General features: G+C 35.1%; 1 non-coding gene across 1 annotated transcript; it reads right to left on the reverse strand.

The window, feature by feature from the left end:
- Positions 1–740: 740 nt before the first annotated feature.
- Positions 741–847, reverse strand: LOC144457238 (U6 spliceosomal RNA). Its single transcript, XR_013486565.1, has one exon. It is a non-coding gene; the product is annotated as a U6 spliceosomal RNA (small nuclear RNA).
- Positions 848–19,648: the final 18,801 nt, after the last annotated feature.

A 19,648-nucleotide genomic window follows, 5' to 3' on the forward strand; every position in this document is an offset into this window, starting at 1 on the left:
GCACACACAACTTGTAAAGGGAACAAGTTGTGCTTTGCTAATCATCTTGCCAGCTCTAGTTCTGTGTCTTCTGCCAAGGGTGCCCCTGGCACTCCTGTGATCTGTCTCTGCTTTTGCATTCATCTCTCTAGGTGGGGAAGTGGAAGGGATGAGAGAGTATCTATTTCTGTTACAGGAGATCAATCAGCAAATATTTATTGAGTGACTGCTATGCATGTAAAGGGCTCTTCTGGGTACTCTTTAGGTTGCAAAAAAATTCTAAGACTCAGTCTTTTGCCCTCAAGAAATTTCTGTACCATATATACGTGTATGTATGTATGTATGTACGTATGTATGTATGTATGTATATATGCACACACATATGTATATGCATATATACATATAAATATGCATGTACATACATATATGTATTTACATAAGGCAGCTCATTTCATATTTCAGAGGAATGGTGAAGATTTTAAATGATCTCAGAGTTCAGAGGAAGGAGCAATCACATCCAGCTGGGGGGGATTCGAAAGCTTTCACAGAAGAGGAGAAATCTTGAACTGAACCTTGCTAGGGAGAATAGCATTGTATACTTGAAAAACAATAACAACAACAACAACAACAACAACAGCATTTTGGGTCACAGGATGCAGGTTAAAATTTTCATTATGCCACTTACCAGCTGTGTAAACACAGGCAAGTCCTTTCTTTCTGGGTCTTGGGTTTTTTGTTTTTGTTTTTGTTTTTGCTTTTTTTAAAATACAGAATACTTCACGAATTTGCATGTCATTCTTGCCCAGGGGCCATGCTAATCTTTTCTGTATCGTTGTAATTTTAGTACGTGTGCTGCCGAAGCAAGCATGGTCTCATTTTCTTTATCTGAAAATTGAGAGAGATGACTCCTGAGGTGCTTCTCGGCTCTAAATAGTATGCATAAGATGGCAGTAGGAAGAAATGGAGGTGATAGAGGAGGAGACATTAAAGTCAATAAAATGGAAAAGAAAAAGCTGGGATGTCTGTGAATAGAACAATCCGACTAGAAAGGAAATAACATTGGAGAGAGGAGTTGCATTTAGTATTGAAAAGGTAGTTTGTTGTCAGATTGTGGAGGATCTTGAATTGCAGGCTAAAGTGTGAGGGTATTGTCTTCTAATTAAAGAGAAATCATTGAAGGTCTTTGAACAGGAGAGTGACATCATGAAAGTGATGTTTTGGTCAGAATGACCTGGTAGACACCTAGGTGGGGGCACCAATTCCTTTGTCATTGCTCTTGCCTAGAAAATCAGGGTAAGAACTCAGTAATGGAGAGTGCACCTGGGAAGGAGCTGCTCTTCCTCCTCAAGGCTAAGTAGCTAGATGGTCTCTCTAAGGATCTGCACACCTGAGGCAATCACAGAAAATGGTTTTATGGTGTGGAAAACTCTGGTCTAAAGAATAGTGGCCAGGTTATCTTACTCGTAGTGAGTCCAAGGGAAAGTGGAAGATAAGCTGTCCTCTCCAGGCAAGATGATGAAATCTTAACATATTCTTTAACTCAAAGGAGAACTTGATTTCAAAATATGAAAGCCAATGTATATGTTATTATGTTACCCAGGATCACATAGCTAGTGAGTTTCTGAGGCAGGATTTGAACTCAAATCTTCCTAGCCATTAGCTCTCTCTTAAGTAGAAGCCAAGGTTACCATCCCAGTATGCTTTCAGCTGCACTGAATAACCTGGTTGGATATTTACTTTTTTGTGTCTGGCTATTAGGGAACCAGGGAGAAACAAGCTCAGATGTTCCAAGAGTGAAAACGAGACTCAATTTCCTTAACAATTTCCTAGCAAGGATGCAGGAGAAGGGATAAACTATTCTGGCTCTTCCTTGGGAAAAAAAAAATAAGTATCTAAGCATGTGAGTAGGAGGGTATTTATACCTGGTGAAACCAAAGACTTGTTAGGATGTGTAAAATCAAACTGTACCCTCTTTGTTTTGATAGTAACATCTGCAAACATGATAACTGAAATATTTGAAGACAGTTATCATGAATCCTCCCCCGACCATTCACTCTCCCTCCCCTAATTCTTTCCTTTGCTACTTCCTTCAACTGTTTCTTCAGTGATCTTCTTGGAGCTCACACTCCATTCTGATTGCCCTAATCTGGACCCTTGGTAACTCTCTAAAGCTCCCTTTAAAGCATAGTGAACAGAAATGAATATAATAGTGCAGATGAGGCTGACTAGTATAGAACACTGGGGATTATTTCCATTGGAGAACCGGGTCTGTGATTCTTTTGGAAACTGATTTTCTGCAGGATCCAAAGGGGCCATTTCAGAGATATGTAGTCAGGGTTAAATTGTTTAATTATTTTTTGCCTGTCACAATGTTTATACCCCCAAGCAGAGATTGGGCAACTGAGCTTTTGGCATCTTCACAAATGGGGAAATAATAGGCAGTAAAATAATAAACTATAAACTCCCTCTTTGTTGCATTGGTTGCATTGTTAATCACATCTGTTGTTTTTCCTGCACAGTGAGTTGATCAATAATTCATGATGGAGTGGTGCTTCCCTAAGAGTTGAGCTTGCTTGGCGAAATTGCTCTGTCCACAGAGGTGCCCACACCCCTTGTTGTGAGAGTAATAAGTCATTATGAAGCAACCACCAAAGCTTGTCTCTTCCTCTCTTGCTCTGTGCTCTTCTCTTCCAAAGAGATTTTGTAAATAAGTAGGGTAGACTAAAGTACATCACAAAGATAGACTAGAGGACAAGGCACCACCCCATGCTTAATTCATGACAGTGTTTGTCAGCAACTGTTGAACCACTAACATCCCTCAAAAAAAAATCCACACACATACAAAATAGCATCAGCAATAACATCTCAGTGCATACACAGAGGGAAAAATTCTCGCAAAGAAACCTTTGGAGCTGAATTTTATTCTATAAGGAAAAATGAATGGAAATAAGATATGAGATAATGGGAGATAATATTTGTGAAGTGCTTAGGTCAGTGTCTGACACATAGTAGGTGCTATATAAAATGCTAGCTATTAATAAAATAGTAATAATAACAATAAATCCTTCAAAAATGCTTTTCAAGTGCCCCTTATTTGCTTGGAGAGGGGAGTAGGGGAGGAGTCTGAGTCATTTTTTTTATAGCAGTAAGAAGGTACAATGGTAGCTTCAGTGACGGTTTGGTGGTAGAATATTGTAAACAGATTTTGATCCTCCAAAAAGATGGTAAAAGCTATTATAGGAAAGGCATTTCCAGACTATTAGAGAACTAGTGCATTTTCACTAGGGACTCAAAAGAGGTCTCATAGTTGTAGATACTAAAACCACATTAGTCAGTCAGTCAATAAGCATTCATTAAGAGCCTGCTGTCTTCCAGGCAATGTGCTAAACATGGGGTATAGAAGAAAAGGCAAAAAACAAGTCCTTGCCCTCAAGAACCTCACAATCTATTGGGGCATACAACAAGTTCTAGACAGGATAAATAGGAAATGATCAAAAGAGGGAAAAGGCTAGACTTAGAGGTCAAATAGGACTTCCTATAGAAGGTAAGATTTTGGTAGGGACTTCAAGAAAGTCAGGAGATGGAGATGAGGTGGGAGAAAGCATTCTAGACATGAAGGACCATCAGTGAAAATGGCCAGAGCTGAGAGATGGAATATTTTGTGGAAGGAACAGCAAGGAGTCCAGTGTCACTGGATCACAGAATATGTAGGTAGGGAGTATAAGGTGTAAGAAGACAAGAAGACAAGGAAGGCTGTTGTTGGTGGTGTTAGTTTTGGAAAGCTTTGAAAATCAGAATGTTTTATATTTGATCCTGGGTGTGACAGAGAACTGCTGGAGTTTATTTAGTAGGAGAGTGGTATAGACCTGTGCTTTAGGAAAAATTACTTTGGTGGCTGAGTAGAAGATGAACTGGAGTGTGGCGAGAATTGGAGCAGGCAGACCCACTACAGGATACCAAAATAGTTCAGTAATGAGGAGATGAGAGGCTGCACCAGGGTTGTGGAAGCATAGGAGAAAAGAAGAAGATATTTTGGATCAATGTCGCAAGGGTAAAATTGACTGGCCTTGGCGATAGATCGGACATAGAAGGTGAGAAATAGTGAGAAGTCAAGGATGACATCCAAGTTGTAAGCCTGAGAGACTGAGAAGGATAATCCCATCCCTGGGTCATGTGTGATAAAGAATAAGACTATACTGCTTGGATTAAAAAAATAAAACATTCATATCTTTATTTTACATTGGAGAGAGTTCCCACTGTATCCCTTCTCCCAAAACCCTCCTAGTGAATTATCCCTTGAAATAAATAGAAAAGTTCAACAAAACTAATATGCAGAAAATGTTTTATATACATACATACATACATGTGTATGTATGTATATCAAACACCTAGCTCCCCTGCTCTTTCATCTATGAATGACTAATAGTTACATTGCAATAGACAAATGGTCAAAGGGTATCAACCAATCATCCTTTTTTATATTTTATTTTCCAATTACATGTAAAAACATTTTTAACATTAGTTTTTTTTAAATTTTGAGTTCCAAATTCCCTCCCTCCTTCCAGTACCCCTTCCCTGAGACAGAAAAAAATTGGTGTTATACATGTGTAGTCATGCAAAACATATTTCCATATTCATTATGTTGTGAAAGGAAACACAAACAAAAACTACATGCCTGCACACGTGCGCGTGCACACACACACACAAATAAAGAAAATAAAAGAGAGTACGCTTCAATCTGCATTCATATGCCATCAGTTTTTTTTTTCTTGGAGATGGATAGTATTTTGCATCATAAATCCTTCAGAATTATCTTAGATCTTTGTATTGTTGAGAACAGCCAAATCAAATGTTGCTGTTATTGTGTATAATGTTTTCCTGGATCTGCTCCCTTCACTTTGCAGCAGTTCATGTAAGTCTTTCCGGTTTTCCTTTTTTTTTTTTTTTTCCTGAAAGCATCCTGCTCATTTCTTATAGCACAATGGGACCATAGCCAGTAATCTTGACTTTTACTTGGCCACTAGACATAGGTGACTTTGTAGGACAGAGTGAGGCTGATAACTTTGCACAGCTCTGCCTCATTTAAATCCAATTCATTTTCAAGTCAAGACATCACCCTCCTGATGTCATTGGTCCTCTTTGAGAATGAAGGACAAACAACAATAACAATAGCACAATAGTATTCTATCACAACCACATACTATAGCTTGTTCAGCCATTCCCCAATTGATGGGCATCTCATAAGTTTCCAATTCTTTCCCACCACAAAAAGGGCTGTTATAAATATTTTTGTGTAAGGTCCTTTAGCTCCCAAGTATTTTATTTAGTCTGCAGTTATTTTAAGTGGAAATTCTTTTTCTGTCTCTTGCTGCTGGACTTTGTTTGGCAAAATATAGAAATGCTGATGTGGGTTTACTTTATAGCTTATAACTTTGCTGAAGTTGACAATTGTTTCACTGGTTTTTAGTTGATTCTCTAGGATTCTCCAAGTACACCATCATTTCATCTGCAAAGAATGATAGTTTTATTTCTCCATTGCCTATTCTAATTCCTTCAATTCCTTTTTCTTCTTTTATTGCTGTAGCTAGGATATCTGATAGAATATTGAATAATGGTGATAATGGGTATCCTTGCTTCACCCCTGATCTTACTGGGAGGGCTTCTAGCTTATCTCTATTATAGATAATGCTTACTGATGATTTTAGATAGAAACCAGTTATGATTTTAATGAGATTTCCATTTATTTCTATGTTTCTACAGTTTTTAATAGAATGACTGTTGTATTATGTCAAAAGCTTCTTTATTTATTGAAATAATAATATGATTTTTGTTCTTTTTGTGGTATCAGCAACATATTCGTGTCATAAAAGAAATTTGGTAGGACTCCTTTGCCCATTTTTCCAAATAGTTTATGTAGTATTAGAATTAATTGCTCTCTAAATGGTGAATTCACCAGTGAATACATCTAGTTTTGGGGATATTTTCTTAGGGAGTTCATTGATGGCTTGTTTAATTCTTTTTCTAGGATGGAGTTATTTACATATTATATTTACTCTTCTGTTAATCTGGGCAGTGTATATTTTTATAAATATTCATCCATTTCACTTAGATCATCAGATTTATTGGCATATAATTCAGCAAAAAATAGCTACTAATAATTGATTTAATTTTCTCTTCATTGGTGATGAATTAACACTTTTATTTTTGATACTAATAACTTGGTTTTCTCTTTTTTTAAAATCAAATTAACCAATGTGTTATCTATTTTTTTTAAAACTAGCTCTACTTTTTTATTTATTAATTGAATGGTTTTCTTACCTTCAATTTTATTAATTTCTCTTTTGATTTTTTGGGATTTCCAATTTAGTATTTAATTGGGGATTTTAATTTGTTCTTTTTTTTTTAGTTATATGCCCAATTCATTGATCTATTCTTTTTCTATTTTGTTAATGTAAGCATTTAGAGATATAAAATTTCCTCTAAGTATTACTTTGGCTGCATCCCATAAATTTTGGTTTGTTGTATCATTTGGTATGTTGTTTGGCATGCTGGTTATGTTGTCATTCTCTTTAATGAATAATTGATTGTTTCTATGCTTTGTTCTTTGGCCCACTCATTCTTTAGGATTAGATTATTTAGTTTCCTATAATTTTTAATCAATCCTTGTACAGCCCTTTATTGAATGTAATTTTCATTTCTTTATGATCTGAAAAGGAGGCATTCAATATTTCTGGTTTTCTGCATTTGTTTGTGGGGTTTGTATGCCCTAATACACAATTGCTTTTTCTGTAAGTGTCAGTACTGCTGAGAAAAAGGTACATTCCTTTCTATTCTCATTCAATTTTCTTCAGATTTCCATCATATCTAACTTTTCTTAAATTCTAATATCCCTATCTTCTTTCTTGTTTATTTTTTGGTTGGATTTATACAGTTCTGAGAGGGGAAAGTTGAGGTCTCCCACTAGAATAGTTTTACAATCTATTTCCTCCTCTAACTCACTTAACTTTTCCTTTGAGAATTTGGATCCTATACCATTTGGTGCATATGTGTTTAGAACTGATATGACTTCATGCATAGAGCACCAGCCGGCCTCAGACACATAACACTTACTAGCTGTGTGAACCTGGGCAAGTCACTTAACCCCATTGCCTAGCAAAAAAAAAAAAAGAACTGATATTACTTCATTGTCTGTGGTAATTTTAGCAAGATGTAGTATCCTTGATTATCACTTCTAATTAGATGTATTTTTGTTTTTGCTTTGTCTAAGATCATGAGTGCTACTCCAACTTTTTTTTTTTAATTTCAGCCAAAGCATAGTAGATTCTGCTCCAGTCCCTTACCTTTACTCCATGTGTCTCTGTTTCAAGTATGTCTTTTGTGAATAACATATTGTAGGATTCTGTTTTTTTTAATTTGCTTTATCTGATTGTTTTTTATGGTTAATTCTATCCCCTTTATATTCACAGTTATGATTACTAACTGTATTTCTCTCCATCCTATTTTTCCCTTGTATATCCTTCTCTCTCTCTCTCTCTCTCTCTCTCTCTCTCTCTCTCTCTCTCTCTCTCTCTCTCTCTTCTTTTACCCTGTACCTCCTCAAAAGCATTTTGTTTTCTCCTTCTCTTCCATCAGCTTACTCCTTTCTCTTATTCCCTACCCCTTCTACTTCCCTGTAGAGTCAGGTAGATTTCTATGCCTGAGTGTGTATGTCATTCCCTCTTTCAGCCAAATCTGATGAGAATAAAGTTCAAGTGTTGCCTGCCACCCTGGTTCCCTGAAACCATTAAAGCTCTTTTGCACCACTTTCATATAATTTGCCCCATTTTACTGCTCTCTTCTCTTTTACCTCAGTGCATTTATATTTCTCACCCTTTAATTTAGTTTTTTAAATATCATTCCATCTTCCCAATTCATGCCCATGCCCTCTTTCTATGTATAATCCTTCTAACTACCATAATAATTATACAATTATTATGAGTTACAAGTATCATTTTTCCCATGTAGGAATATGAACAGGTTAGCCTCATTGAATTCCTTATCATTTATCTTTCCCATTTACCTTTTTGTTCTTCTTTTGAGTCTTGTATTTGAAAATCAAATTTTCTTTTCAGCTCTGGTCTTTTCATCAGGAATTCTTAAAAGGCCTCTATTTCATTAAATTTCCACTTTTCTCTCAGTTTTGCTGGGTAAATGATTCTTGATTATAATCCTAGCTCCTTTGCTCTTGGGAATATCATGTAGTCTAAGCCCTTCAATCCTCTGATGTAGAAGCTGCTAAATCCTTTCTTATCCCAACTGTGAATCCATGATATTTGAATTGTGTTTTTCTAGCTACTTCAAAATTTTTGGGAGGGATTTGGAAGAGCTTAGATGAATCCCTGCCTTTATAAACTCTTCCATTTTGGCTTCACAACAAATAGTTCTTAAAAGAAGAACTGCAAAGTATTCACAGTCACAAGAATAAAAAGATACTCCAATTCACTAATAACGGGAGAAATGCAAATAAAAACAACTTATTCCCTGAAAATGGCAAAAATGACAAAAATGGCAACAGTTAACATTAATACATTGCTAGTGGAACTGTAAAATGTTTCTGTTATTTGGAAAGCAATTTGAAATTATGGAAATAAGGTGATTAAAATGTCCCTATGCTTTAAACCAGAGGGTCTTGTACTGGACTTATTCCCAAGGAAACTATCAATAAGAAATAAAGGCCACATACATTACAAAATATATATAGCAGCATTTTTTTGTGATAGCTAAGAATTGGAAACTAAGTAGGTGCCCATGACTTGGGGGTTCATTACTGAAGGTCCATGAATGTAATGGAATCTTATTTCACTGTAAGAAATGATCTATGTAAAAGAAAAATACAGAGAAACACAGAAAGATTTATATGAAGTGATGCAGAATGAAATAAGGAGAGCCAAGAAAACAATACACACGATAACTACGACGATGTAAATGGAAATAATGACATACCAAAAAAATGAAAAGTAAATTTAACAACAAATTATTGAGATCAAGTGGTATTCAAATGAAGAAAATTTGTGAACACACCCCAATCTATCCCTTCTTGTGGGTAGTATATCCACAGGTTTCACATATTCCATGTGTGTTTTGATTTTCTCAATGCATTAATCAGTTATGCTGTTTGCTTTTTTCTCTCTAAAATAATAAATACTATAGGTAACATGGGATGGATGTCAGGGACAAGAAAGGGGAGGAATAAATGGGATACTATGGTGATATAAGAAACAGAAAACATCAATAAAATATTGTAAAAGATTTTGTATGTTTTCTTTTCTGTGTTACAATCTTAAATAATATCCTTGCTGACTCATGCCTCAGGTGTTCAACATTGGAAACATTCAAAGAATTCTGCATAAGCTTAGGTTGAGGCAAAACCATTAAATATGGGAAGACTGACATTAGTAATGTTAGCCTTCTTGATTGTAAGTGGCTAATATGAAGGTATAGATAATATTCTTTTCCAGTTTGCAGACAATATTGAGCTGAAAGAGATAGTTAACACATTGAATGGTAAAAGCAACATTTAGAAATATATCAGGATTGGATCCTAATTGATCTAGAAGGATAGGTCAAAGGATAGGTAAAATGTAATACAAAAGAATTAAGAATAAACATAATTACACAAAATATACATGATCATATGAAATTACAAAAATTTACGGACTTACATGAATGTAAGGTACTTTGGTTAGTTTCAGAATTATGGCAGGATAAGGGAAATGTCTAGAAAGCTATTTGTATGGAAAAGATCTGATGATTTTTGTTGTTTTTAAAATTTAATATGAATCTATAATGTGATGTTGTAGACGAAAAGTTCACATAAATCTTAGGATGCATTGATAGAAGAATGGTACCTAGAATAAGGAACAGATAATCCCACTATTCTCTGCCTTGGTCAAAACATTTGCAACCAGTTTTGGGCACCAAATTTTAGAAGGGAAATGGACAAGCTGGAAGAGATCCAGAGGTGGGCTAACAGAACAGTGAGGGAACTGGGAAACCAGGTACCATGAGGATTGAAAGGAGAAACTAGGAATGTTGGGCTTAGAGAAGATTTGGAGAAAGTTGGTCTTAATGTGTTTGTAATGTTGTCCCATGGAAGACATTAAGGACATTTTGGGCTTGGTCCTAGAAGGTAAAACTAGGCCCAATAGATGGAAATTATGCAAAATTAGTTTTCAGCTCAAGGTAAAGAGTTTCCTGGAAATTAGAACTATCTAAAGCTTAAAAGGGCCTCATAGGGAGGTTGTGTGTTTGCAACTATTAGTGATCTCAAAGGAAGGCTTATTAACCACCTGTCCAGAAATTAATTAGAATAGAAAAATATTTATGGTATAAATCTTTCCCAACTTAAAGGATCATATAGAGCTGAAAGGGACATCAGAAGCCATCAAATTCAAACTTGTCATTTGATTGTCATTAAGGTTAAGTGACTTGTCAAAGATCGCTTTGGTAATAAGTAGTAGGTTTGGGATCTGAACCCATGTTCTTGGACTCTAAATCTAGTGCTCTAGAACTAGTGCTTGTTAGAGGGAGAGCCTTGGCAATGACCTTTCTTAACTGGGATAAGCATGGTTCTGAGATCTATATACATATACATACATATATATATATGTGTGTGTGTATATAATATATATATATATATATATATATATATATATAGGTCCTGTAATTAGTGCATCTTCTCCAAGAATCATAATGTGATTCTACTTGGAAAATGCAAATGATTAAATTCGTTTACTCAACATTTCTTATTTTTTTTTTTACTTCCTTCACTCTCGCTACTAAGTTCATTTGGCTTACCTTCCCATATCCTTTTTTTCCCTCCAAATCCCAATGAACAAGACATTGCCTGAACAAAAACACTTCAATTTTCACCTCCTCCAGTATTCTCAAGCCAAACTAGCTCAGCTACCACATCCCCTAGTCCATTCATTTCCTATTACCCTACTACACAATAAGTTCTCTGAGGGCAAGAAACAGTAATTTATCTAAATTCTGTATCTCTTACACTCAATAAACTGCATACAGTATATAATAAATGTTTTTTAATTTTATATACCTTTCTACCGGCTCCTTTTATGGCTTTCCTTGAAAGAAGGGAAAAGCAGGGAAAAAGCATTTATAAAGCACCTATTATGTGCCAGGCACTATGCTAAGTACATTGCAAATATTATTGATTCTATCCTTATAATAATACTGAGAGATAGGTGCTGTTGCAGTTAAGGAAACTGAGGCAAACCAATGTTAAGTGATTTGCTCAGGTTCACCCAACTAGTAAGTGTCTGAGGTCAGATTTGAACAGAACTTCCATTCTTTTGAGAACTTCACTTAATTGCTTTTCTCTTGAACTTTTTATGCCTCCTTATCCTAACTAAAACTCATATTTCTTGAATAATAATACATTTCCAGCAAACTGCAGCAGTGTAGACTGCTCCTTCTTCTACTCTTCTGTACTCAAGAGCCAAGATGAAGTGGTCATCAAAAACACTTTTGTGTCCAGGTTATTTCATTGTTGCTATCATTCGACAACCTCATCTCCTTATGAAACTTATAACATCACCCACGTTTTGTCCATATTCACTGTTTCATCTACAGGCTTCTGGAGTGATATGTTATTTGTCCTTATTCTTCCCTCTCAAACAGTTATCATTCTTTAAATCAGCATTATTCTTCCCAATAATCACTACAATTAAGTTTGCCTGTCTACAAAGTCACTCCTTTCAGTACTCTTTGAAACCCCAGATCTTTTCTTAATAAATTCCTACATCTGTGATTTTTTGACAACTCATAAACTTTTTCCCTTGTAATTTAGTTCTATAAATATTAACTATTTTCCCCTGTGAACCCCATATAACTTTTTTTCCCTTTCTATAGGAAGTCATTCCTATTTCTACTTCTCCCAACTCACAGGGCCGAGAGGAGGTGATGGTATATATCTTACTCCATATTGCTAATTCCAGATCACTTCTACTACCTTACCTTTATTCACTAATATTTTCTTATGGCTCATTGTCTCTCTTTCTGTTCCATCCCTGGCCATCATGCTCAATAACACATACAGATACGTAGACATACATATTCATGTGCATACATACACACACATATGTGTATGAACATAGACATTCATGTACATACACACATATATATATATGTATATACGCACTTGCATATACATGTACATGGCAGTGATTCTCCCATGCTACATCATCATAGTTCTTTTACCTCATGAATAACTACAATTTCCCAAACAACTTATACTTATAGAATTCTATAAAATTTACAAAGTTGTTTTGAGGTTTTGTCTGAAACTCAAATCGTGGGTCACTCAGTGACAGATATTATTATCTTTTCTTTCATATAATTAAACTATGAACAGTTAAATGATTTGTATATTGCTACACAGCTACATTTGTATATTGTTACATAGAATTGGGAATAAAATCTTTTGATTCCCAGAATCTCAGAAACTTAGAGTTGAGACTAGGGAAACTATATAGCTAACTCATAAGTAAATAAGATTACTAAACAACATGTTCAAGAAGTGGTCATCCAGTATTTGCTTGAAGACTTCCAATGAAGGGTAATCTGCTACCTTGAGAGCAGATAACATTAATAAAATATTCGGCAAATTTTTATATTTTAGGAACTGAAAAGCAGCTCAGCTGAGAATCTTATTTTGAAAATCAGGGCACTTGTTCCCCTATCCCACCCTCCTCTCCCATTTTCCATTAATTTTTCTCCTCCATTTCATTTTTTTTTTCAATTAAAAACTTTTATTTTCTCTACCTCCCATATCCCACTCCTGCACACAATTCCCCTATTCCCCAAAAGAAAAGCCTTGTAACGAATGTATATAATTAAGCAGAACAAACTTCTACACTGGTCATGCCTATAATCGTATGTTACATTCATCATATTTAGTCCATCATATCTCTGTCAGCAGGTAATAGTATTTATCATCATTCTTCTTGAATCACAGTTGATTGTTGCATTGATCAAATTTCTTAATCCTTTCAGTTAGTTTTAAAATTATTTTCTTAGTATAAATTGTTCTCTTGATCCTGCTCAGTTCACTCTGCATCAGATATGTATCTTCTCAGGTTTCTTTGCAATAGTTGATTTCTTTATTTCTTGGAGCACTATAGTTTTCTGTTCTATTAATATATTAACATTTCTTCATCTATTCTACAGTTGATGGGGATCCTCCTCCCAAGTTTCTAGTTCATGGCCAATGCACAAAAAAAGCTACTGTAAATGTTTGGAAACATAGGACATTTTCTTCTCCTCCTTCTTCTCCTTTTTTTTTTTCCTTCATCTCTTTGGGGGAGAATGTAGACCTAGTAGTTTTATTGCTGGTAAAATGAAATATACAGTTTAATAAATGCAGGGGAATAGTCCCATTATACTTTCTAGAATGGTTGGACTAATTCTTAATGTCCCCAAGAATACATTATGCATGCATGTTATTTTCTTTTTCTTTTCTCTTTTTGTTACCTTTACCAATCTGATAGGACTTAGATCCTCTAAGTTACTTTAATTTTGTTATCCTTGTTATTGAGTTGTGTCTTACTCTTCATGACCCCATTTGAAGTTTTCTTGGCAAAGATGCTGCTGTGGTTTTCCATTTCTTTCTCCAGTTCATTTTACAGATGAGGAACTGAGGTAAATAGGGTTAAGTGACTTGAGCAGGGTCACACAGGTAATAAATGTCTGAGGCCAGATTTGAATTCACAAAGATGAATCTTCCTGACTCTTGGCCCAGTACTCTATCCACTGCACCATCTAGCTTCCCTTACTTTAATTTGCACTCCTCTAATCAGTAGTGATTTGTAGCATTTAAAAAAATGTAGCTATTGATAGCTTGGATGTCTTTCCTCGAGAATTGCCTGTTAATGTCCATTGACCTTTTATGAATTGTTGAATGACTTGTTTCTTTTTTAAATTTGAATCAATTTGAATACATATACACATATTAATTTAAGAGAAATATGCTGAAAAGATGTTTTCAGTTAATTGTTTCCATTCTCATTTTAGCTATATTGGTTCTGTTTGTGTAAAACAATTAATTTTAAGCAGTCAAACTTATCTATTTTATCTTCTGTAATCTGCTCAGTCTCTTGTTTGGTCACGAACTTCTCCCATATCCATAGATGTGAAAGGTAATTTCTTCTTTATTGTGACCTTTATATGTGTCTGGACCTTATCTTATATATCTTATATATTGTGAGGCTTTGCTGCAAAATAATCCAGTCTCTGCCAGATTGCTTTCCAGCTTTCCCAACAATTTTTGTCAAACCACTACAATAATTTTGTCCTTATTCCATCACTGGGGTCTTTGGGTTTATCAAACATTGGCTATCAGGTTTGCTTGCTTCTACAAAGTTGTATTCCTAATCTGTTCCATTGATCAATATCCCTTTTTTAAGAACCAGTATTTATTTAAACTCATACAAAATTGCATTAACATTACTGCTTTGTTTTGTGGTTTGAGATTTAGTGCTTAGGCTTCCTTCTTTCCTACATTCTTCCTTTTTTTTTTCCCCTTGAGATCCTTGGGGTTTTTTTGTTGTTGTTGTTCTTGAATTTTGTTTTTTATAGGTTTTTCTAGTTCAATGAAGCAATTCTTTGGTAATTCAATTGGTGTGACACTGGATAAGTAAATTTATTTGATGATATTGTTATTTTTATTGACTCAGTCTACCCATGAACAATTAATTTCTCTCTAATGATTTAGATCTGTCTGTATTGTCATAAAGTGTTTTGTGGTTGTATTCATATAGTTCCTGCATTTGTCTTGGTAGGGAGAGTCCTAAGTATTTAATATATCTTATATTTATTTAAAATGGAATTTTACTTTTTATCTCTTCTTATTTGGTATAGTTGGTTATAAAAAGAAATGATGATTTGTGTGGATTTATTTTATGTCTACAACTTTATTAATTTTATATTCTATAACTTTGCTACAATTTTTCTAACAACTTTATTGTTTCAATAAATTTTTAGTTGATTCACTAAGTTAAACCCTACATTTTCAAAGGGTAATAATTATGGGGTTTTTGACTATGTATATTCTCTCAATATCTTTTTGAAGTCTTATTGCAATAGTTAAAATGCATAGCACTATATAATACAGTAGTGGTAATAATGGAAATATTTGCTTTACCTCTGATCTCATTGGAAATGCTTCTATATTCATTATGTATAATTCTGGCTCTTGGCTTTAGATTAATACTACTTACAGAAAAGTCCATTATTGCTATGTTTTTAGCATTTTCAAAAATGAAATATTATATTTGTAAAAGATTTTTCTTTAACCATTATGTAATGGTCTGGAGTTTTCTTTCTGCTTTGATTCACCCAGTTTTAGGTGTCAAAATAATAGAAAGAATTTAGTAGAATACTCTATTTTCCTAAATTTGCAAAAAATTTGTGTAACAAAGAATTTATTCTTCTTTGAATATTTGAGATAATTTCCTTGAAAATCTCTCTGGTCCTGGTTAATTTTGGGGAGGTGTTGTGGAATGGGGTGAATTAATTTATAACTTATCCAATATTTTTTGAGATTATATTATTATAGTTTTCAATTGCTTGTTCTTTTAATCTGGGTAATTTATTTTCTTAAATATTAATTCATTTCATTTAAGTTGTTGATTTCATTGGTATATTATTGGGCCAAATAATTTTTATCACTTTCTTTTTCCTTCATTTTTTTCTTTTTAAAAATTTGTATACTAGTAGGTTAGTTTTTTTCTTTCTTTTGGAAAAAGTCAAATTATCTAGGGATTTTTTGTTTTGGTCTTTAAAAAAACAACCAGTTTTATTTATTAGTTCACTGGTTTTGTACCAATTTTGTTATTTTCATCCCTGATTTCCAAAATATTATTAAGTGCCTACTATATTCCAGGCACTAGTCTGAGTGCTGCGGATACAAACAAAAAAAAATAGGCAAAAGACAGTCTCTTTCCTCAAAGTGCTTTGTTGTTGTTCAGTCATTTCAGTTGTGTTAGAATCTTCATGACCTCATTTGGGGTTTTCCTAACAAAGATATTGGAATGGTTTATCATTTCCTTTTCCAACTCATTTTATAGACAAGGAAACTAAGGCAAACAGATGGTGCAGGACCACATAGCTAGTAAGTGTCTGAGACCAGATTTGAACTCACAAAGGTAAATCTTCCTGGTTCTAGGCCTGGCACTGTGCCAAATAGCTGCCCTTCAGAAAGCTTACAATCTAATTAATAATCTAATTATTAATATGATTTTGTTTAAATGTGGTTAATAAGAAATGTGTTCACTATTTCTGCTATTCTTAAATTTATTTTATTTTTTAAGCCTTAAAAAGGGTTGATTTTTATCTACATGTTATGCATAGCTAAGAAATAAGTATACTCCTTTCTCTTCCCCTCCAGTAGAAGCCAGAGATCTATTGTATGCAATTATTATTTTTAAAATTTTAGTCAAGCTCTTTGGTTTTTTGCTTTTGTTAGTTCTGTTGTTGTTGCTGTGTTTAAAAGGTGAACGTTGATGTCTTCAACTATTATTTTTTTTGTCTTTTTCTTCCTATAGCTCATTTAGCTTTTAAGTTTTTAGATTCCATGCCATTATGTGCATATATGGGAAGTATTTATCTTAATTTATTATCTCTGGTACCTTTCAGCATATTTTCTCTGTTTTATCCCTTTTAAGTCGTATATTTATACTGTTGCCTTCTCTGAGATCATGATTGTTATTCTTGTATTTTTTTAACCTAGTTGAAGCATAATAGATTTGCTCCAGCTATTTATTTTATGTCTATGAATCTTTATATTTCAAGTGTGTTTCTTGTAAACAACATCTTTCCTTCAACCAGAGCCCAATCACAGTTCTTACTCTTTCTTTTTCTCCTTTTAAAACCCTGTTTCATGTTACCCATTTCAAGGTTTGTGATTAGCTTATAACTAATCCTTCCCTGAGCTCACCCTCCCTTTTATTCTCCCTCTCCTCTTTCCTCTTTCTTATTCCTGCCTTTCCCCTTTAGGGTCATATATATTTTTGTACCAAATTGTGTGTGTGTGTGTGTATGTTCTGCTCTCCTTTGACTGATTCAATGATAGAATGTTTCAGATGATTCCAGTTGCCCCTGCCTCTTTCTCCTTGTTTGTAAAGTCTTATTCTTATATACCTGGATTATTTGGGGTAATTAGTTCCTCTCTGTAGGTAATATAGTGCATAGAATGCTGGGCCTGAAGTCACAAAGGCTCATCTTCCTGAGTTCAAAAGCAGCCTCAGATACTTACTAGCCGTGTGATCCTGCACAAGTCATGTAACTCTGCCTTAATTTCCTCATCCATAAAATGAGCTGGAAAGGAAATGCCAAACACTCCAGTATCCTTGCCAAGAAAATCCCAGATGGGGTCATGAAAAGTCAGACATGACTGAAAAATTACTGAACAACGAACTTACCTCATTGCCACTTCTTCCCTCTTTTATCCTTTTCACCCCTTCCCATTCTTCTTTTAAGACAGTAAAAAAAAAAAGGGGCAGAGCCAAGATGGCAGAGTGAAAGCAGTGACTTGCTTGAGCTCTCCCCCAAACCCCTCCAAATACCTATAAAAAATGGCTCTAAGCAGATTCTAAAGTAGCAGAACCCACAAAAAGACAGAGTGAAACAAATTTCCAGCCCAAGACATTCTGGATGATTGATTGGAAAGGTATATCACGCTGGGCTGGGAACAGAGCACAGTACGGTGTGAGTACGCAAGCCTCAGCGAACCTGGAGCAGGCCTCAGAGGACTGAATCTCTGGCAGCTGGGGTGGCTTCCAGACCTCTCAACCCACAAAAACCAAAGACAACTTAAAAGGTCAGTGGGAAAAGTCTGTTTCTGCAGTGAGAGAGGAGCTAGATTAGGGCCAGTTCCAGAGCGCAGAGCGCCTGCCGGGGCTGTGGCTGCGTTCTGAGCTTCTGGCCCACAGACTGAGGGGGAATCCAGTGACTGATCAGAGAAGGATTGCAGGGATTTCTTTGCCAGTGCAGAGGCAGGAATCTCTTGTTTGTCTATGCTTGGATCTGGGTCACAGTTCCAGGTGGCAGTCCTGGGCAAGGAGGAGTGCTGGCATGGTGGAGCTTGTAGTGGCAGTGAAGAGGAAACCTTACTCACAGTTCTAGGAAAAAAAGGAGTGCTTGTGGTCACTAATAGATCACAGCACAGGCCAGGAAAGGAATAAAGACCTCACCCCTTCTCATACCACCTTGCAAGAACTGAAAATTTACAGGTCCCTACAAGTATCTCTGAAAATAGCTGTATAAACCCCTGAAACTTAGGACAGTACATTCTCCACATTGGAAGCAGACTCTTACCTTAACAAAGAGTTTAAAACTCAAGTAATTGGCCAGAATTATTAGCAAGCAGCACAAAAAGAGTCAGACTATATTATCTGACTTTGGTGACAAAGAAGATCAGAACATACAACCAAAAGAAGACAACAAAGTCAAAGCTCCTACATCCAAAGCCTCCAAGAAAAATATGAATCAGTCCCAGTCCTTAGAAGAGCTCAAAAGGGATTTTGAGAAGCAAGTAAGGGAAGTAGAGGAAAAACTGGGAAGAGAAATGACAGTGATGCAAGAAAATCATGAAAAACAAGTCAACAGCTTTAAAGGAGACCCAAAAAATACTGAAGAAAATAACACCTTAAAAAATAGCCTAACCCAAATGGCAAAAGAGTCCAAAAAGCCAATGAGGAGAAAATGCCCTAAAAAGAAAAGTTGACCAAATGGAAAAGGAAGTCCAAAAGATTACGGAAGAAAATAATTCCTTAAAAATTAGAATAGAGCAATTGGAAGCTAGTGTTTTTATAAGAAATCAAGACACTGTAAAAAAAATCCAAAAGAATTAAAAAATATAGGACAATGTGAAATATCTCATTGGAAAAACCTGGAAAATAGATCCAGGAGAGAGAATTTAAAAATTATTGGCCTATCTGAAAGCCATGATCAAAAAAAGAGCCTAGACATCATCTTTCAAGAAATTATCAAGGAAAACTGCCCTGATATATTAGAACCAGAGGGCAAAATAGAAATTGAAAGAATCCACAGATCTCCTCCTGAAAGAGATCCCCAAAGGAAAACTCCTAGGAATATTGTAGCCAAATTCCAGAGTTCCCAGGTCAAGGAGAAAATATTGCAAGCTGCCAGAAAGAAACAATTCAAGTATTGTGGAAACACAATCAGGATAACACAAGATTTAGCAGCTTCTACATTAAAGGACCTCAGGGCATGGAATATAATATTCCAGAGGGCAAAGGAGATAGGATTACAACCAAGAATCACCTACCCAGCAAAACTTAGTATAATCCTTCAGGGGAAAAAATGGTAATTCAATGAAATAGAGGACTTTCAAGCATTCTTGATGAAAAGACCAGAGCTGAATAGAAAATTTGACTTTCAAATACAAGACTCAAGTGGAACATGAAGAGGTAAACAGGAAAGAGAAATCATAAGAGACTTATTAAGGTTGAACTGTTTACATTCCTGCATGGAAAGATGATATTTATAACTCATGAGACCTTTGTCAGTATTAGGGTAGTTGGAGGGAAAAAATTAATGTATGTATATGATAGATAGATATATAGATAGATGGATAGATAGATAGATAGAG

The sequence above is a fragment of the Phascolarctos cinereus genome, unplaced genomic scaffold, assembly GCF_003287225.1.
Source record: "Phascolarctos cinereus isolate Bilbo 61053 unplaced genomic scaffold, phaCin_HiC Scaffold_4;HRSCAF=312, whole genome shotgun sequence".
In the NCBI taxonomy this organism is placed as follows: Eukaryota; Metazoa; Chordata; class Mammalia; order Diprotodontia; family Phascolarctidae; genus Phascolarctos; species Phascolarctos cinereus.